At 40.0% G+C, this 22,261-nt stretch overlaps 1 protein-coding gene across 1 annotated transcript in view; it reads left to right on the forward strand.

The window, feature by feature from the left end:
• The window catches only part of Bach2 (BTB domain and CNC homolog 2), a 356,175-nt gene that overhangs the window by 56,758 nt on the left and 277,156 nt on the right, over positions 1 to 22,261 (forward strand). The gene's annotated exons all lie outside the window — the stretch shown is intronic.

Consider the following 22,261-nt stretch of genomic DNA (forward strand, 5'->3'; position numbering starts at 1 on the left):
GAAAACTCCAAATCTGATTTTAAATCATCCAGTCTCTGAACATGCAAATGCTGTCTATGTATGGGCGGAGTGTCATTGTATACCAAAGTTGGTGTTCTTCACCTCTGCTCAGGTATGTGTGGTGTTTATGTCTGGCCCACAGTGCTGTGGCTAGCATTCTGTCTGGTCAGCAGATCCTACAACAATTCTCACATGAGCCTGTGGATGAGGTTGGGAGCCATAAAGACCAGAAGATTATACTAACCCCTCTACTATTTTTAAAGAGTGATTATACAAATGTTGATAATACTAAGAGCTGACCAGAGATAATACTAACACTATTGTTGACTGTGGTGTGCTAGGTATTTGATAAGGGTCCTATGATAATCAGTTAATCCTGACATAGACCTCCAAAGAGACTGGCATTATTATTCCCAATTTTCAGATAAAGTACCTGAGACTCATAAAACTTAACACCTTGGCCAGCATCATATGACTAGTGAAAAGATCTAAAATTTCAACTTAAGTCTATACTCTTCCAGGCCAGCACTATAAATAGTCAAGTGGATTTTACTAGGGGAGGAGTAGGGCTGGCAGTGTGTACAGGCAGATGGAAGCAGACATGATCCAGCCAGGGTAAGCTAAGGACACACACACAGAAGACTTTGGTGTAGAACTGCAGAAATGACATTCTTGCCTGGAACAAACAGTCGGCTGATAGTCCAGTAAATATTTTACCACGGAGAGTTTGTGTCTTCTGGTGCTAAGAAATTGATGCTTCTCTCTGAACAGAAACAAGTTTTTGTTTAAGCATGAAATCTACCATCTCAAAGATCAAAGAAAGATGGCCTGGAAGAGCAGGCATCATAAATATTTGAGGCATAATGAAAGCTATCTATCTGTTGAATAAAACTGCACATAATTGCAGAAAGATTTAATTTGGATCCAGAGATAAAAATCTTATTAAGCAAGTAGACAATTTAAAGTAAGAAAATGAGGCTAAAATGTGGAAGAGATGTCAAAAGACTATTTAAGAATGTGAAGATGAAAAGAGAAGTTCCATAGAAATTGATTTTCTGTTCTCTAATTTTCTTATTATTTTCCCTTTCCTTACAGAATCTTACTAGCTCAAGCTGACCTTAAACTCTTTTTAGCTGACCTCAAACTTGCAGTTTTCCTTCACCACCACCCAAGCACCAGAATGATGGGCATGTAGTGTACAACTTTATATAGGTATTGGCTAGTGTTGGTTTGAAACTTTTGCATGAAGACCTTTGTGACCTTTCTGTATCCCAGTTATTTTCAGATTAAGAACCCCCTCACAGTACGATCTATTCTATATCTCTGGATTAGTCTTGGACAGTCTGATTTAGGAATGATCTTTGTCTTTATTTCTCCACCTTCCAAGGCCTGTTTTCTATTTCCTGGTCATTTCTTTTTCTATTAACATTTCTGCTAAATGTAAATAGAGAAAATAATGACTTTTGCTATTTGCAGAGATGATTTTGATGCCTTTGGGTTTTTTTTGTTTGTTTTTGTTTTAATAATAAGAATTTCAAATAAAGGAAAGAAAAGAAGAACTGTGTTGGGATAAGGAAAGATTTTTGAATTGTAAGTTTTTGTCTTAATTGCTGTCTTCAAGATGGAATTAAGACACACCTCAGATTGTTCAAGAAATAGCTGAGGGTGTGGGCATGTTTTGGGATGGTTTGGCACTGTTACTCTTATTTCAAAGTCTTTTCATAGTCACCTTATGTAAGTACATCTTCATTTTCTTCAAGCTAGCCAATCAGGAGCAGATGAACATGAGTCAACCAATCGAAGCAGAGAAGCTGGACCTGCTACATTAGGGATAAATAGGGAGCAATCTGACTGCTTAGTGTGCTTACTTGCCAGCTTTTTAGCTGATGATGCATCCTTCTACAGAAGTAAATTTTATCTTGCTGAGGAAAGAAGAGAATTTCAAGAAAGATCTCTCCACATCTGTTTACTTCTAATAGAGCTCAAAACTATTTTGGAGTCCAGCCTGCTCCCTGATATGCTTAATCTGGGCCACAAATGAAGACTTGCAACAGAGTAACTCTGGCAGGGATAGATTTAGACTTCCTTTATACTTAAGGCAAAGGTCACTCCTGAAGAAATTATATAGAAAATGAAAAGGATAACAACTTCCAATTAAAACAAAGTGTGTTGATTACCTCAAGTTTAGTAATAACTATTTCTCTCTCCTTCAATTATATAGAATTGAAATTCCTATAAGGCACCCTTGTATATCTGTACCCTTGGGTTGGAGACAAATTTTTCCTACTCTCTTTGGATCAAATACAGTGTGTCTTTTGAAAGCTTGAACATCAGTGCATTTCCTCCTGTTTAGAAAATAATGCCTAGTTCCCACAAAAGTCCTTTTCATCTCTGAGACTCCTAAATCTTGACTATTTGATTAAAATTGAGGACATTTGTCTAAATAAGCCTCTCGTCCAGAAGCAGCCCAATGGACCTACAAAGTACGGTGATTTGTTATCTTTGAAACAGAAACAACTAGAAGTCTTTTATTATTGGCTATAATAGCAAGTGGCATCTCTTTATTATGTTTGGCAGCTGACATATCAAATTGCAGTTTAGTTGGTTGTTATACATGAAATAGTAGAATATAAGTAGATTCAAAATGAGAGTTGCAGCCTTGGGACATGGGCTATTTCACATCAAGAGGTTGCTATGACAACCTGTCAGGATGTTCTTTTGTAGTCTTTTGGATTGGGTTCTGGCCCAGGGTTACTGTATTGGAACTGGATAGGGGTTTAGTAACAGGATGCAAGGATGTTGTACCTTTACTCAATACCCTTTGAATTTGCAATGTTGCTATGATCAAGAAGAGGTGACATTGAGAGAATATTTGAATTCTCCAGAATCCAAACAAGGTCACATCTGTCCATGAAAATACTCAGATGAAGTGTTCTGTGGTTCAAGAACCCAAGACAGGATTTTCTGTCCTTGGCCAGTGGATAAAATGTATGTAAGTATCCCCTTATATATGCACATCCTTGAACAGTTATATGTAATGAAAAGTTGGGAGAGTAAGCCCAAAGTACTTGTCTTGTATTAAAGAATTAGAACTGAACATCCCTTAGAAAATAGTTTGACCACAAAGCAAAGCACAGCTGCTTTCTAGCACTTCATATGCTCCATCTCACTTCATATGCAGAAATATTCTGCAGCATGTGGAATTTGGACCAGAGGAGAGAACTGGGCAGAGTGTGGAAAGAAGCTGTTGGGAAACCATACAACATTCCTCACTCTTTACCTTGGCTTTGGCCACAGGGACAAAGACGCCATATGATAATGTACTTCTAGAAGTACTTCTCCCCCGGGATGAGCAGGGGAATCCACCAGGAAGCTATCCCTCAGTCTGACCCCAGTTATGTTACAGTGAGTGTGATCCTGAACAAAACATGTTTCCACTCTGGGTTCCCCCTAGGAAATGAGGGGTTGAGTTTCCTCTGGCTGTCAAGTTGTGTTATTTATCATCTGTGGGGCAGAGCCAAGTCTACACTTTCTTTTGTACCCTCCCCCCCAAAATCCACATTTCCATCATGATTTTGCAGAAAAATTACCTGCCTCACTTAGTAGGACCTTCTCACAATTAAAAGGGAGAGGAAAAAGTATTCTTCCTCACACACATGATTTTTTTTTTTAGGATTTGTAATTGTGGCATTCTGAAGCAAAAGTTCCTTTGTAGTAAGAAAAAAGTAAACTCCCAGATAGAATCAAGTCAGCTGCAGTACCTCTCCTGCTACCAACAGCATAAGCTCAGCTTCTAGTTACTGAGCATTTTCTATACAGAGACAGTGCTAAGTACTGTGAATACATGGTCCTGCCTAGTACTTACAACAGATATACATGTGTGCAACTTAGCATCCACTCTATTTCAGTGTTATGCAAAATCCTCACACTCACCTAACAAAGTAGATAAATGGATTGAGTTAAAGCTTCATAAAAAAATGAAGTGTTATCAATTGTCTCCACTGTTACAAATAAAGAAACAGAGTCATACTAGCTACTGGTAGGGAAAGGATTTGGACCTAAATGGCTTGGCATCACAACACTTTCTCATAGCTTCTCTGTCTATTCTCTTCACTTGTAAAGATAGCAGTCACATGAGGTGCTTTTAATATACAGAGATCTTAGAGCCCTATTCCCAGCCAGTCAGATTATCAAAAGTTGCTGCCTAGAACTGAGTTTGAAAGTAGGCCATCAGCATCACTATCTCAAGATGGACAACTAAAGACAATGAAGTTAAACAGTTGCCGTATCCCCTAAGCCAACCAAGACTGACCAAGGTATGGCAAATGTACAGTTCAGTGGGTAACATCCCAGTGTGATTTTCAGGGCCTGTACCTACCATCTTGGCTAATTTATTTTTCCTAGTCTAAACCCTATAGCCATGAGTTCTTTTATAGCCATGTTCTCTTTTAAAGACTATATGACACATCATACTCTGTGGATCAGAAAACAGATTATCAGTGTAGTGATTTCCCACTTAGGTTTGTCAAAATGAATCTTTGCTCCTCACCATCACCAACTTGAAGTCATTATGCACTTTCTTCAGTGAGATAAGCTTGTCTATGACAGGGTTCCAGAACTTCTGTGCACATTGGAATCACCTGGAAAACCATTAAAAACTACAGGTGCCTGCTTTTTACCACAGACACTGATTTTATGAGTAGGGGATGTGACCTGGGCACTAGGGGGTGGGGTGGGGTAGGAAAGAAAAAACTTTCTAGATGATTGATTCTGATTTTTCAGTAGGGTTTGAAGCATTGGTCTGAGAACTTGGTCTGTAAGTTTGCTAATGTGTTGACTTAAGAAGACCGTGGAGCCAGGTGCTGGTGGCTCAGGCTTGTAATGGTAGCTACTCAGGAGGCTGAGATCTGAGGATTGTGGTTCAAAGCCAGCCAAGCACGAAAGGCCGTGAGACTCTTATCTCCAATAAACCACCAGAAAACCGGAAGTGGTGCTATAGCTCAAGTGGTAGAGTGCTTGCCTTGAGCTGAAGAGCTGAGGGACAGCTCCCAGGCCCAGAGTTCAAGCCCCACAACCGACAAAAAAAAAGAGTTCTCTATGGACAGAACTTACTTTTGAATGTCTCACTCCCATCTCTCTTTGGCATTTCAGCCTGCTTGAAAAAAATTTGCATGTAATTCCTCCCACTTTGTTGTTACCTGACTCAGAAGTCTACCTCACTGTCAAATAATAGTTTCTTCCCAAAGATATCACTATCACTCTTGGAGTGATTTTGGTGACATATTTGTATTTGTAAAGTTCCCTTCTTCTTATTTTCACTATCTAGTACATTTCTTTTTAAATTCTTTTTTTTTATTTCTCTTTTTTTCTATTTTAAATTCTTTTATCTTTACATTTTTCTTCCAATAGCAAAGTGAAAAACTCTTACACTTAATTTATAGTTCCTTCCTCAGACTCCAATTTACTATTGATAGGCAAAAACTCCCATATACTTATAAGTGCTTAATAGTTGACAACAAAATCTTACAGAAAGTAAGAGACCAAGTAAGGTAGAACTGAGTCAAACTTCGTCCTCAAGAAGTTCAGTAAAGTCAGACTAACATAATTACTTGGAAAATATTGTTGGATTATAAGCTGAAAGGGTAAATTTGTTGACTAGTGTGCAAATGGACTTGATTAATTTAGAACTTTCTTCTGTAGTAGATAGGTCTTTAACTGTGACATTAAAACCAAGAGAGATGTTGTTTGGCAGGTAAGAGGATGCAGGTAAGTTACATATGGAGCAACTCTTGGCAGAGGCTGGAAAATGGAACATGCAGGTTACTAGGCCAACTAGCTTGGCTAGGATGAAAGTATAAATTGGGTTTGGCAGATAATAAGGAAGGATTGCTGGGGTGGAGGTAGCTGTTTTATGAGATTTAACAGCAAGAATAGTTTGGGAGAGCTAAAAAGACAAAAAGTATATTACAAGTTTCTGTTTTCCTTTGTATGGTTGTTGAAGTCCAGTTGGTCTATAATTGTGTTATGAACACAGAACAAGGCTGGTTGTGTGGGCTGGAGGGTAAAGCTTCCAAAATTAACTCTGAAATTAATTTAGGTTTAAATTTTTCTTGTTCTGATGTATTCCTGAGGAAAAAGAAAAGGGGTGGGAGTTCAGGTACTTTTCTTTCTAACTAGAAGGGTCAGAGCAGGCAGGGGGCTGTCATAGTTGCTTCTCTTTGTTCAGGACTTAGAACATATGAACAAATGGCTCCACCCCTCATTCTGTGAGCTGATTTCCTCCCATATTTCCTAATTTTTCCCATGACGTTGCAGCCTGTTTCTTCACAAGATTGTGAGGCCTGAAAGACCCCATTGTTTCCTAGGCGTGCAAGCTTGTGCACACTGCTGGTCTGGCTGCCTGGGGTCTGAGTGTGGGTGGTAATAGGGCCATGTAGACTGGAGAGTGCATACTTCTGAGGGTAGCAAACATGTTCTGTTTACCCAGAGTCCACAGAATGTCTTTTTCTAGGTAGAAGGAGCTCTACTTTTAAAATGTTCTTTACCAACTGCAATCTGATTGGCAGGAAAGGAGACATTCCACTAGGGAAAGGAAAGTTTCTTAATGGCAAATCAGACGGATGAAAGCCTTATCCAAACTTCACTTTTTGTCCAGATAAATGCAAACTTTTGTTCTTACAGAGCACACACTGTCATTGTTAGCCTGCCTGGGATTTATGTGAGCTCTTGAAGTTAGTCTCCTGTCAGTCCATAGTCTGCTTGGCAAATTCCAGTCAGTGTGCTCTTTGAGGGTACAAAATATTAATGATAGTAAGAGGAAAAATGTAATGACAAACAACTGGAGTTTAATACTAATGAGGGTTTCCTTAAATGGAGGTAATATATACTCTTTATATTAAAATGTAAAGAGCGGGGATCTGTATTTAATTAACACTAATAGACCAGTTAGAAGTCAATGCAAACTCAGTTTTCCATAAGATTTAGAAAATTCCCCATTGTTTTTAAATGCCAGTGGCAGCAGTGGCTTTGAGATCTAAAGTCAGGATTGAGAGTCAATTGATTTCTCATCACAGCTCTGTGTTCACTGAGTCATATTGGCAGCTTGAAAACAGCCATGGTGAACGTATTTACACCATGGAAATCAGCAAACACTGTAAATCAGAACTCTCCAATCTCAGAGCCTGGTTTTTAAACCTTTAGCACTATGCCATGGTTCAAAGTGGAATTTTCTCCTGAGCCAGGTCATGTGGGTTCCCACTGAACACAAGTAACATGTACATTTGAAAATATAAGTCAGGTTATGAGGTTCCTTTGCTGAGACCCTCCTGTGGCTCTCCAATTTTTTTGAGTATTTAATCACATGTCCTGAAGGTTATTCAGGCTCTGATGGCCCTTGACCTCTCTTTTCTATCTCCATCACTCTCCTCCAGACATTTGATTCCATCCCTGTTGCTGTGGAATACTGACTCCTCTAGTAGGGCCTACCCAATTTTTAGGATATCTCAGCATTTCTGAAGGGCTTAATAACAGACTGCCGGGTCCTGCTCTGGTGTTTCTGAGCCAGAACAAGTTTATAGGTGATGCTGTTGGGCTGTGGGACAATACTAAGTGATGGCCTCCTGGCTTTTTTCTCACCTCCTTCAAGTCTTGGACCTTCTTGGGCCTCCTCACCATCCTATGTCAAACTGTAGCCTTTCTTCCCATACTTCTAGTTCCTCTGCTAAGTATTTTTCTTACTTTCTAACAAATATCACTTAGTTATTGTGAATAATATCGTTTATGTTCTCTCTCTCTCTATTAGATCCTCACTTCTACAAAGTAGTCATTTTATCTATTTTCTTCATTCTATCCCAAGTATGTCAGAGTACCTAGCTTTTGGTAGGTGGATAAATTATTGACAGAATTAATGAATGGATAATGTTGAGAAATGATGGATCTGAAATTTTGAACTCAACACCTTTTTACTCACTAGAGAATCGTGTGTGTGTGTGTGTGTGTGTGTGTGTGTGTGTGTGTGTGTGTGATGTATATGCTGGTATGGAACTTGAATTCAGGGCCTGGGCACTGGCCTTTTGCTCTTACTCTCAAGGCTGGCACCTACCCCTTGAACCATACCTTCACTTTCAACTTTTTGGTGGTTAATTGGAGATAAGTCTCATGGACTTTTCTGCCCTGGGTGGCTTCAAACTCTTCCTCAGATCTCAGCCTCCTGAGGACTACAGGCATGAGCCACTTGGTACATGGCTTTACTGGAGAATCTTAAAACACTTTCTGTAGTTTCGTTTCTCAGCATTGCTGCTTTTAGATAACGAGATATTCAATCTGCTTTCAGCTTAAGTTTGAGAATAGTTTGCTGATTCTCGAGTAGTAGGTCCAGCAAATAGTTATGCTTTGGTTTTACTGGCTTTTATCTAAAAGTTCCTAGGCTAGTGTCCTTTGAACTCTGCAGGAATTCCTTGGAGGAGAGGCTTGAGAGGGTCTGCAAACATTTAATTTACACGTTATTTTTTAACACTTTAAAACTATTTTTTCTAACGAGAATTTTAAAAATACACACCAAAATTTAACACATGGGGACTATCAACAGATTGGCTTGAACTGTCAGGTTAACCTTGAAATAAAGTGTTTACTGTTATTTTAGTGTATGCATTTGAGCTCATAAATAAGTCATTTATCAAGAGCTTTTGTAGCTATGTTTTTCAGATTCCAGCTTGATCATAAATTGCACAAGTGAATTCCTCTTGTTACAAATACTCAGTGTGTACAATTCCATACCAGGCAGGGCTCTTTGGTTGGTAAGTTTCTGTGTGGCTCAATGGCCAATAGCCTCCGTTACTTGGTGACATACATGATGCTGTTAGCTTTATATTTTGAATACTCCTTGACTGACTTTTAAGGAAATCAAGTCATTGTCGGATTGTACATTTACTTAGATTAATGGTTAAAATTTGAAATAAAAAATCCATTTCTTTCAAGTAAATTTGAGGCAGATGATGAAATATAAAATATAGTGCTGAAGAGCTGCTGTAACTCCCAGTACTACTATGTCTTACTGTTACAACCACTTATTTTCAGAATTCAGATGTAGACATTTCCATAGTATATTCCAGTGGCAAAGAATACAGTGTTATTCCTGCAAGTTTGGTTTCTGAGTGTCAGTAAGTAGTAAGGGTAGCAACAGCAAGAAATCTATTTGAAAATTCACATTTCAGGAGTAGAATTCAGACAGCAAAAAATTAGGTATCTGTAGTTATGTTTTAGGATTTTCTTAATATAGTGTAAGTGAATATGAACATGAGAATAAGTCATATTCTAGTTAATTAATTATTTGACTTGCTCTCTGAAAGACCCACCCTCTCCTATCTCAAAAGTTCCATCCAATGCATTATATGAAATAATTCAGTCTTTGTGGGACACTTTTGTAGCCCTCCTTGTACCTAATAATTTGTTTAAATTGTTATTTTACCTCCCACATATTTAAACCCCTCAAAAGTAAGGATTGTGAGTTGGATGCTGGTGGCAAGAAGAAATATTCAAGACCCTACTCAAAAATAACGAGATCAAAAAGGACTGGAGGTGTGGCTAAAGTAGTGGTGTATTTCATAGTTAGCAAGCATGAAGCCTTGCATTCAACCTTCTGTACCATTAAAAAAGAGAGAGAGAAGTAAAGTAAGGATCATGGCTGGTATAGTGGTATACATCTGTAATCCCACATTTAGGAGATAGAGACAATATGGTCTAGGTCAAAACCAGCTTGGTCTATATGTAAGACTCTGTCTTAACAAAACAAACTAAAGTAGAAAGTGAGAATTGTGTCCCATTCAGTTTTGTTTCCCTAATGCCTGGGACTGCCTAACACATGGTGAATACTTAGCGTGGGTTTATTAGATGATGTGCATTCCACTGCAGAAGATATAAGCTTGAAATGAAGCTTCAGTGAAGCTCATGTTAAATGCATAATCAGTAATCTTCCACTGAAGGCATACATTTTAGCATAAAAAATTGGTTCGGTGATTTTTTTCCTTTCATCTCTCTTGAACAATAACTTCAGGTTTTCTAGATCCTTTCTAGAAATGTCTTTGTCTCTGACTCTTCCATGTCATCCTACTTGCCACTGCCCTGGTCCAAGTTGTGTCCTTCTCTTCATCCCTCTCATTCAGCCTCAGAGGCCCTTCCACAGATCAGGTTCTCTCCTTTTCCACCTTGCTATGGCAGATCTCAACTTATCAAACATATCTCAATGTGGCATTTGGCTTACATTCCTTGCTCAATAAGATCTGAACCTCTGTTGTCTAGTATAGAGGACACTAGCCTCAACTGGCTAGTGAGCTCTTAAATTGTGATTAGTCCATGCTGGAATGTGTTATATATGTGTATTCTATACTCTATTCAGTGTTTAGTATGAAAAAATGTAAACTATCTCATTTCTAGTTTTTACCATATTTTGGATATATCAGATTATATGACATATATCACCAGCTAGGCACAGTGGCACAAATCTATAATCTTAGCTACTTGAGATGCAGAAATCAGAGGATTGCATTTCAATCCCAATCAGACCTCACAACTCCTCAGACTCTATCTCAGCCTCAATGCTTGGTGCTGTGGCATGCACTTTTTTTTTTTTTTGGTCGGTTGTGGGGTTTGAACTCTGGGCTTGGGTGCTGTCCCTACACTCTTCACTCAAGGCGAGCACTCTACCACTTGAACCATAGCACCACTTCTGGTTTTCTGGTGCCTAATTGGAGATAAGTCTCACGGACTTTTCTGCCCAGGTAGGCTTTGAACCATGATCCTCAGATCTCAGCCTCCTGAGTAGCTAGGATTACAGGACCGGCACCCGGCTGACATGTACTTCTTACTCAGCTAAGGGGAGAACAATGACTGGGTGCAATTGTGTGTGCCTGTCATCCCCAGTGACACAGGGAGAACAAGTAGGAGGATTACAGCCCAGGCTGAGGACAAAAAACAAAACCCTACCTCCAAAATAACCAATGTTTAAAAGGTGGCCCAAGTGGTAGAGTACCTACCTAACAAGCACAAGGCCCTGAGGTAAAACCTCAGTACCACTAAAAGAAAAAAAAGTCATTAAAATGGATTCCTCATGGATTTTTAATTTATTTTAACATTATTTATTTGTTGGCTTTTCTTAATATAGCTATCAGAAATTTTTAAATTACATGTTTGATTCACTCTGTATTTCTACTGTCATGGCTGATCTATGCAGTTTAAGGACATTGAAAGTTTCTTTTTTTTCTTTTTTCTTTTTCCTTCCCATCCCTTCCCATCCCCCCCACCTCTCCACCTGATCCTCCCCCCCACCAAAGTTGTAAAGTTCATTTTTCGACATAACAACTTATACATATCCTTGTTGCAATGGGACCACCTGTATCCCTATTTAAACGATTTGTTTTTTCCCTTCCCCTCCACCAATTATACCAACATCAAATACAGTGAAAACAGGGGTTATACTGTGGGGGAGGGACATACAAAGCAACAAAGAAATCATCCTATAAATATGTTAGAAACAATCACATGAAAGAAAAAAACATTTGAATACTTATCTTGGGGTTCATTTTCCTAACATCAACTTATCTGACCTTTTCTGCTTGTCTCAGACATATACTAGTTATTGCAAATAAGGGAAACCATGAGACCTATGTTTCTTTGGGCCTGGCTTACTTCACTTAATATAATTTTTTCCAAGTCTTTCCATTTCTTAACAAATGGGGCAATGTCATTCTTTCTGATGGAGGCATAGAATTCCATTGTGTATATATACCACATTTTCTTGATCTATTTATCTACTGAGGGCCATCTGGGTTGGTTTCATATCTTAGCTATGGTAAACAATGCTGCAATAAACATAGTTGTGCTGGTAGCTTTAGTATGGTCTTGTTTGTGGTCATTTGGGTAAATGCCCAAAAGTGGGATTGCTGGGTCATAGGGGAGTTCTCCGTGGAGTCTTTTGAGGAACCTCCATACTGCTTTCCAAAGTAATTGAACAAGTTTACACTCCTGCCAACAATGCAGTAAGGTTCCCTTCTGTCCACATCCCCTCCAGCATCTGTCGTTATTAGAGTTCTTGATTATAGCCATTCTAACTGGGGTGAGGTGGTATCTCAATGTTGTTTTGATTTGCATTTCTTTTATGGTTAGAGAGGTTGAGCATTTCTTCATGTGTCTATTGGGCATTCTTATTTCCTCTTCAGAGAAGTTTCTCTTTAAGTCTTTAGCCCACTTATTTACTGGGCAGTGTTTCTTTGAGGGTTTGTTGTTGGGGGATTTAATTTTTTGAGTTCCAGGTATATTTAAGATATGAGACCCTTGTCCGTTGTATGGCTAGTAAAGATCTTCTCCCAATCCGTGGGCTTTCTATTGATCTTGCTAGCTATGCAGAAGCTCTGCAACTTCATGCAATCCCATTTGCCCAATCTTTCTTTGATTTGTTGTGTTTCTGGGTCTCTATTAAGAAAATTTCGGCCTGTGCCAAGGAGACCTAGGATTTCTCCTATTCCATCCTGTTATGTTTTCAGAGTGTCTGCTTTGACTCCGAGGTCTTTGATCCATTTGGAGTTGATTCTGGTCCAGGGTGATATATAAGGATCTAGCTTTAGTTTTCTACAAATAGTTAACCAATTTTGCCAGCACCATTTACTGCAGAGGCTGTCTTTCTTCCATTCTATTTTTTTAGCTCCCTTATTGAAAATTAGATGGCTATAGGTCTGTAGGTTCATTTCTGGGTTTTCAATTCTATTCCATTGGTCCTGAGGTCTGTGCTTGTGCCAGGGATTTAAAGTTTCTTATTCCAGGCCTCAGTTACCTTTTGGCCTTGTAGCTCAGTCCTTCCTGTTCCCTTGTTATTCCTCCTAACCCTCATACTCACCAGTTACATTTTATACTTGTGGTTTTTCCATGTTCTGATCTTCTTGAAATGTCCTTCTTTTCTTTAGTAAACTGTCATAAATCCCGCTCAGACTTTTAGGGCCTGACCTATTTGGCTCATGTTGGCAAAGACATTCCTCATTTTCTCAAGTTGAATAAGCCCCTGCCCTGCTTCCTACCTCCCAGGCTTTTAGTATCTCCATCATTGCCCTTGTCTGACAGCTCTGCCATGAAGTATCTTCTTAGCTACATTCCCCAAAGGAAAAGGCATCAACTTAGTCCTCCGATAACTGCCAAGGGCAATATCTGGTGTGTATTAGACATTTGATTGACCTTTACTAAATTGATTTGTGAGCTGGAGATATAATTTAGTGGTAGAGCACATGCTTTACATACACAAGGTCCTAGGTTTGACCCTCAGCACCAAATAAGAAATTAATTTGTAAATTTATCTCGTCCCACTGCACATGCTACTATTTCTACATGCCTTGATCACTTTAATCATTGGTAAAGGAAAGAATTAGATGCTGAGGTGGACAGGACAGAACCTCCCAGCCATAACTCCAGTTCCTGATTTTATGTTCAATAAAGTAGACTCTTTGTTCTCACTGGGTGACTTATAATGAGATAAAACTGTAAATTCATGAAATCTGCAGGTACTATGCAGATGGGTGGTATAAAATGACCATATATATCACATATTTTACCTGTTTTCTCTACAGGAATCTCATAGGATTTTGGTTTGGTAGAAGTCTCCAGTTCTAAAACATTTAGAAGCCATTGTTCTGGTTCTAAATTTAAATTTTCATTTCCATTCCAAAAATTTCATTTTGGTTTTGGTGAAGAGGTTCCTAGTGTCCTGATGGGTCATATAGAGTCAGATGCCTCAACTGTACAAACCTGAGAAGCTTTTCAAAAAAGACTGATATGCAGGCCCACCCTGTGTAATAAAAAAAAAGTTTGGAACTCTATGTAATAAGGCTGGAGAATTGAAGTGGACCCAGTATTTATAAAAAGACTAAGTAAATACTTCCTAATTAGCTAGGAAAATGTTGATGTTAATCATCTTTCTTCATATTATATCATGTTGTTAGCTTTGTTGGAAGTAAAACTAATGCATTCTCTTATTTGTATGATTGCTTAGAGCCTCAAACAGCCTTTATTTGTTTGCTTTAATTTTTCTTTCTTTTTTTTCCATTATTGGGGATAGAACCTAGGGCTTCATCCTTGTTAAACAAGCACTCTACCACTTGACACACCCACCGGCTAACAGAAAACAACCCTTAATAGAACTCATCATCATCTATGAACAGTTTCCTAGAACTTCTGAAATTAAAAATTCCCTTGTCTATTTTTCTCTAAAACCTACATGAGGCAGAATGTTAATGTTTTTTATTGGTAGAAATAGTCAGCAGAGATCATGAGAATGAGGACCAACAGGGTCAGTGGGTTTAAGCAGTTTGCACAGGTAGTGGCCTTCTTTGCACCCTTGTTAGCCTGAATAAACACTGTTCCCCTGAAGATACTGCCAGGCTCAGCTCTGTTGATATAATCTGACTTTCTAGTTAATCACTTTTTAATGATATTCTTCCTTTTGCCCTTGGTTTGTAAGAAACCAGCTTTTCAAGTAAAGTTTGAGAAAAATTAGTTTTAATCTCCAAATTCACTAAAATGGGCTCTTGTGTAGGCATTAATTTTATGAAAACGGGGAGAAAAATAAACCTTATGTCTGCATCAAATCTCTCTTAGTAAACTTTTAAAAGGTTGTAAAATACTTTATATCCTGTAAAGGAGTAACTCTGGAATAAATACTTTAGGAACATGGTGAAGAAATCCTAAAAATTCTGAGAGCAGGTTCCATGTCATATCTGTATGCTGTTAAAATTCAGACAGAAGAAAGCATAATTTTGCAAGTTATCAATTTGTTGAAAACAGCTGCATGGTCTTCTAAAGTTTTATATCTCTCATTTTAGGCTTTTAAGTGGGGGGAAAAATGAGAAAAGTACACACTAAGGATAGTAAAAGGAACTGAATTCTACAGTAAGCTTGGTTATTTGCAGTCAGAAGTATGTTGTCCTGTGTGAGACTGACGTCAGGCAGATTGAATGCAGAGCTGACTGGCTGTGTGTGTGTGTGTGTGTGTGTGTGTGTGTGTGTGTGTCTGTGTGTGTGTGTGTGTGTGTGTGTGTGTGTGTGTGTGTTTTAAAGTCCCACCCAGAATATGAAGTGACTACAAGGGCCACCACAGCAACTCTTGGGTCTGTCAAGAATGTACCTATTTATAACATGCTGGATCAAGTGTCAGCACACCATAGGAGATGAGGAAGGGGTAGAGACTGACTTTTACAGATTTCTGCGGATGGTAATGGCCCTCTGGCGTGTTTACAATACAGCTGTGTACTCTTAATGGCTCTGCTGCTACCATGTCAGGTAAAGTTTTCTTTGCACGTGATGAATGGCAGAGAATTCTCTAGTGAGGGAACCAAAAAGAACTGGGAGGAGGAAAGGGGAAGAGAAGAGAGTAAAACAGAGAGAAAAAGAAACCCACAGCTGCAGAGGGACATCGCATGAGCTTTGCAGTTGCTTGTGTGGATAGAAACCAGATGGTAAGCTGGAACACCCGCTTGGCTATCTGAGGAGCCAAGCATATGGTTAATGGTTGGGTGAAATAGCTCTCAGAGCCAGGGCTTTGCTGACTGCTTCATATTACAGATTGTTACAGTGTGTCATTACATTGCCAACCTAAGTGCTTAATACCCACTGCGGGCACTGGGCATAAGGACGACTTTTAGCTCTTTGCTGGCTCTGAATGGAGGTGACATCATAGGGAGGCTGAAAATGTCTGGCGTTGGAGGGAGGGAAAGGAAAGGATAATTTTGTAGTGGAAATAATATTTTCTTTCCTTTTTTTTTTTTTTTAAACAAGCCAAGCCTTCCCTCCACTGGACTGGACTGCTTTCTTAGAATGTTTTTATATTAGGCTGACCTTGTCTCAGTCAATGTTTTTCTCTCTCCTGGTCTTATACACACTCTCCCCCCCCCCCTCGCTCCTTCTCTCTCTCTCTCTCTCTCTCTCTCTCTCTCTCTCACACACACACACACACACACACACACACACACAATTATACTAAAACCAATTCATCACATAGGCCATGTCCCCCACTCCAAAGGGGTTGACGGGTTGACAGCCCCCTTCACCTGGAAGCCACATCTCTGCACACAGAGGCCCCCACATTTGAAGTTTCTGTTTGGGGAGCTTTGGGCGACAGCAGGCCTGTGTTATCTAAGGAACTGCTGAGCCCATTCATCTGCTTTTCACGGGCCGCTTCCTTTTATTTTTAGCCAAATCCGTCAGGCCTGACAGGCGGGTAATTCGAGCCAGAGAAAGGGCAGAGCTCCAGGTCCTTTCCACAAAGCAATTCTTCTCCTCCCTCCTGGGAGGGCTCCAGACTTGGCCTGCTTCAGGCAGATGGATTTGTTGAGTCATGTGAGATCATTTACACAAAAACACAGTGAGGCAGTGGAAATTAAAAAATAAAAAAGAAAGAAAGAAGAAAAGAAAGAAAAAAGGAAAAAGAAGAGAAAGGAAAAATGAGGGTGGGCCAGAGGAAAAAGAAGGGGAAGCCAGGGGAGCATGCACTGCCCTGGGCTGGAAAGCCCAGGAATTTTGCAGCAGGCAGCTAGACTGAGGAATGCCATAGAGTCATTTGTGTATAAGGTAATGTCTAGTTTATAGAGCTGGGTGGAGCCAGGCTAGAAAGGCCCCAACAGCTTGCCTCTATTTAGAAGAGGAAGGGGGATGTAGGGAACTATTTTTTAAGCGACACTCCCTAAACAAAGACCACACTGTTGACAGCCTTGGGTTCCAGTAGCAGTAACCTACCAATGGCTGGTTTAGAGAAAATTAGTTTGCTCTGTGATGTAATACAAGTTTGCTTTGTCCTGACGCCAGCATGACCGAGGAAGCAGGGGAGGGAGAAGAGGAAAATTGGAACAGGACTCGTGGTTAATGGTTTCCAGAGATTATTTAGCAGGACTTAAGTGGAGGGAGGAAAGTGGATATTGTGGAGAATTGCTACGAGGTGTACCATAATTGTGGTAGGTAAAATAGAGTCATTACTATGGTCTCCATGCTTAAGAAGCATTGAATAAAGATTTTGAAATTCCAAGAAGGATATCATTTTCCCCTACCAAAGTATTCATTTTTCTTTAGCTTTTGGGACACTGAAAAGGAACAAGAAAACAATTTTTACATTGTGGCAAGCAGTGTTAACATTAGAGAATCAGTTTTGTTTACTGTTTGGACCACACACCTTTAGAACATCTCATTAAAAAATTGTACCTGCTCATTCATAAAATTCTTCTTTTTCTTCTCCAAATTTTGCTAGCATGCATTATCAATGCTACATAAGATTTTCCCCCTTCCTTTTGCTGAAATGAACATGTTCATTGGGTTATATAAATGTACATTATACCATCAAATATAATGGAAGTGGGCCATAAGAGCATATAGAAACAGGAATAGAAAATTAGAAATGAGAGCATTGCAAAATATTCACCATGATTCTTTTCACTATGATGCATTTCTGCAATTCTGCGTTTATTTAAAACTCTTCTGTGTAGCTTTTTAAAAAGCTATCCTAGAATGTAGGTCACTTCACTATGGTTCCCCATATTTAGTTAGTATTTGAAAAGTTAAAACATTTGGACATTTTTTTCCACACCTATATTTGTCTGTATGCTTTCAGTAATGTCCTTGAACTTAGCTCATAAATTCCTTCTATTAATAGTCATCACTGAATTTTGATAGTATACATTCAGATAGCACCTTGACCTGGAATAAACAACCAGTCATGAGGTAGTGGTAATATGATCTAAGGAAGCCACTCCAATTTTGGCTTCACGACTCTTAATGATTTTACTCTGAGGAGTTAAAGGGAGACTTTTATTTGTTTTGCTTGAGGAAAGAATTGGTTTCTAATTAACTGTTTCTTGTGTGTGTTTCGGTTTGGGGAACCCCAGACTGAATAACATCAATATTACTATAAAGTTGTTAGTTAACTTGGTCTTAGCCCTGTCTACATCTTTGGTCTTCCCTCTACATCAGTGTTCCTCATTCTCAGCATTTGCCATGTTGGACTGGATTAAATCTTTATTGGGGAATCTATTGTATGCATGCTGGAGTGTTTAGCAGCCTCACCAGCTTTTACCCAGGAGTTGCCAGTAGCCTCTCTCCTGAAACTGATAACCAGAAAGATCTCTGAACATTGCCAAGTAGAACTTAGAGCTCAGAACCACTGCTTTACCTTCTTGTTTTGGGTTAGCAGTTCACTTTCTGTTTCATAAGCTGGGCATTCAGTTGCTTCTGAAACTGAAGTAAAAGACAAGACGTTTGAATCCCACTTTCTGTGTATATGTGTTGTGTTTGGGATGGATGAGTATGTGGGTGTGGTGCTGGGAACTGAACCCTGGGACTTCAAGCATGCTAAGTACACAGAATACCACTGAGTTCATGGTTCATAAGTAAATATCAATTCTGTCATTACAAATGGAAGTGCCGTGTTAGGTTAAGTTTTCCAAGCTGCAAACATGAGCAGGGAGAAATTTTCCTAACCAAAAGACTTGGAGTTTTGTTTTGGCAGAACAACTTCTCTGTTGGAATTTTGGCCCTAGCAGGTGGAATCCTTCAAGGCTGCCTGCAGCAACTTTCCCAGAGCTAGGCAAGAGGAAATGACCCCACTGTCTGAGCCTGGGGATGTTGATATGAGCAGTAAGAAACTCCTCACCAGGGACCAGCCCAGGCCCAAGTTCATCGCCTCTGTACTCAGCCCTAGAAAAAGGGGAAGGGTAGCAACAGTACTTTCTCGAGAGCAGAGCTGACATCCTTCCCATCCCAGTGGCTGTAGTCTCTAAAGCTGGAACTCTCATTATGAAGGAATGTTGAGCTTTCCACAGCTAGGGCAGGCATGAATTTCCTCCGTTTGTTTTGTAAGGATTAGTTGGCTGTGGTCAGAGTGGACAGCCGCTCCCCATACAGCCTGGCTGTGACATGGAGAGGTGGTGGTGCCCTGTTTTGTTTTGTGTTGCCTCTCTCACTCTACCAAAACATCAGTTTGTATTCAACCAATTCTACGTCACAGAAAGAGAAAGAGATCCCTTTCCATAGAACTGAGGACAGAAAAAGCAACCTTGGGTAGGAAGGTGACCTGCTTCCTTGGGATAACTCCTGGATAGTTGATACTGAGTATAGGTTTCCCAAGGCCTGGACTACACTTAAGCTTTTTCATATTCAATGTACTGTGTTATAAAGAAGAGTTAGGGAACATAATACAAAAACATAGCTTATTCTACAAAGTATTTCTGGTATCCTAAAGGATAAGTAAATGACAATCTATAGGACCTAATGGTCCTATTGGATTTAAGGAATCCCAAACTAGACATTTATGGCAGAATAGTATGTACTGATCTGATACAGCCTGGCCACTTCTAACTACTGGCCCTCCAGCCCCCATTCTTTAAGTATATTCAATAAAACAGATTTTTTTTTTTAGTTTCTGTGAGCTTTTAAAAGCAGGAAAGGGAAGTGCAAGGGCCAAAAGTCACAATGCCACTGCCCTGTGAGTATTTTAGACCTGCCATTGACTATAGGATCTAAGGCTATGATGTTCATGCTCAACAATAGGAACTCTTTGTCAGAGGGGTAAAAAGGGTCCTCCCTGTGTGTATCTGAGCCAGGGTGGAAATCCAGGAGTATAGTGTTCGAACAACCATTGGTCTGGTGTTTTCTCTGCCAGCATGTGGGACAACTTAAGCGGTTCTGATATAGAAACCAGTTCTGAGTTCTGAAGTTCTTGGGCCCTGGTAGAAGCAAGCTCTAGGGGCCTGTGGAGAGGTCTGGAAACCAGCAGAATAGACCATGCTAAGAGAAAGCTGGTAATGAAGGGTACAGAAACTGAGCTCCATGAAAACAGAGATGAACAATGGATCCTTGAGGTTCTCATCCACAAGCTCATCATGCCAAGGCAGAGCTTTCTCCTGGGGATGAACCAAAGCATCTTCTGTGAAGAACACATCACAAGAGCACTCTGGCTTACAATGAGGAAGAGTTCTATTATAAACACTCACTCACATTAAGGTGATTACCCCTCAGTGAAACTTGTCTTTTAGATCTACTTGAAAATAAATTCCTTAATGAAATCTTCTAAGTAAGAGCTGGTTCCCTTCAGTTTCTTTGAAGAGGTGCCTTCCTAGTGATTCCTCTTGACTCTGTTCCTTTTTTCAGCAGTCCATTTGAAAATAATTTACTAGGCTGTCTGGCATTTCAGCTTCCTACCAAATCACAGGAAATGGGGCTGCCTGGATTGTGCTGCAAGGCTCCCCCACCCCCCCGCCCCTGCCCAAGGGAGAAGGAGGCTGAAATTGTTTGGAGGAGACTTGAATTCTATCAGCATAAAGCCAAAGAAAGCAGATATGGCAGACCTGGTTAGTAAACTTTTGTTCTAGATGAGTGCAATTTAGCCTTCTCAGTCTGAAGTTGCAAATGGACTAAAGAATTACCTGGAACTCAGGAGATCCAGGGAGGACCTCCCTTGCAGCGGTATGCCATGTTGGCAACTAGGAATGGAAGCTGCTACAATTAGTGTGGTGCCACTTTACTGTTGGTTTTGCTTCATGTACTCTCAAGATATTCTAGCCAGATGAGAAGTGGGAAGAGATACTGATCCTGTGTGTCTCTATGTGTGTACCAGTACTGAGGCCTGAACTTATTCCTGAGTGCTGTCTCTTAGCTTTTTCGCTCAAAGATGGCACTCTGCCACTTGTATCACACCTCTACTTGGAGATAAGAGTCTCATAGACTTTCTTGCCTGGGCTGGCTTCAAATTGTGATACTCAGCTCTCAGCCTCCTGAGAAGCTATGATTTATAAGTGTGTGCCCACCAAGATATTGATATTGAAACATGCGAAGAAGATGAGAGGAAATAGGTCCAACTGGTGCCAGATGTAAGAAAGATATTATTAAACATTGTTACCAAACTTGGCATACAGTTGGTGCCTAATGTCTGTGAGGCCATGTTACAGGTGCTGGTATTTAGGGACAGACAGACAAGTTCTTTTCTCTTAAAGTGCTTAAAATTCACCACAGTGAGTGATTGAAGATAAACACCTACCTGCAATTTAATGAACAAGATTGTGCCCATGGGGATCAGGGCAGGAAAAGGGCAGAGCGTCTGGCCATTGAATACCACATGTGAAGTATTTTTCTTCAGGTCATGCCCTTTGGTACTCAAGACAGTCCCTGAAGGTATAAATAATTTTCCCCAATTGTAAGGAGAAAGGAACAGCAACTCAGAGGAAAATTGTCAGTCACGTGTCAACAGATAGGGAATATATTCAGACCAACTGACTTAGCTCCCAGTCTCCTTTGCTCACTCTCTCTTAGGGACTTTTGTGTCTGGAAAAACCACAGTGGCATAGCCCTCAAGGTGCCAGGAAACAGGGTCAGAATTTCTACCCCTGTGAAGATCGAAAGGAATGGACACTAGATGATATAAACTGCCCCATCAAATACAACCCCTATGGGATTTCAAGAGTATTAGTATAAGGTTCTGGTGTTTAAAAAAAAAAAAGGGCAGGTCTAGGTCAGACACGGGTGGCTTATGCCTGTAATCGTAGTTAATTAGGAGCCTGGAATCAAGAGGACCACAGTTCAAAGCCAAGGTGGGCAGAAGTCTGCAAATTCCATTTCCAAAATAACCAGTAAAAAGCCAGGCGATAGGCATGGCTCAAGTGGTAGAGCACCATCCAAGCAAGCCAGCTAAGCAAGCATAGGCCCTGAATTGAAACCTTGGTACTGATAAAAAAAGAAAAAAAGGAAAAGCAAGCCTGAGCTAGGCACCACATACCTAGCACATACCTGTAATGTCTGTAATGTCAGGTTCTCAGAAGCACAGGTAGGAGGTTTACAGTCCAAAGGTGGCTCCAGGGGAAAACTCAAGACCCTATCAGAAAAATAACTAAAGCCACAAAGTTTTGGAGGGTGTGGTTTAAGGGGTAGAGTTCTGGCCTAGTATATATCAGGCTCTGAGTTCAAACTGTTTGCTTGGGGGAAGGGAACAAATCTTTATCTGTGTCCCTGTTTACTGGATTTTTGTAATATCAGTAGCTCTGGGCTTCTGTGTATTGTTTCTATTTTGCTGGGGTTAGCACTGAATGTCAGTCTCAGTTTCCCCATTGTCTTCCCCCGGCTGACTGTCACTCATCTTATTGTTTAATGACTCCTGAATTAGACCATCAACTAGACAGAGGAAGTGGACTGAGCCAGGTAATCTCCTGGGAGTTACTTCAGTATTGTGCCTTTAACTTGAGATACATAGTCC

This window comes from Dipodomys spectabilis, unplaced genomic scaffold (genome assembly GCF_019054845.1).
Source record: "Dipodomys spectabilis isolate Male_0828 unplaced genomic scaffold, ASM1905484v1 ptg000053l, whole genome shotgun sequence".
NCBI lineage: Eukaryota > Metazoa > Chordata > Mammalia > Rodentia > Heteromyidae > Dipodomys > Dipodomys spectabilis.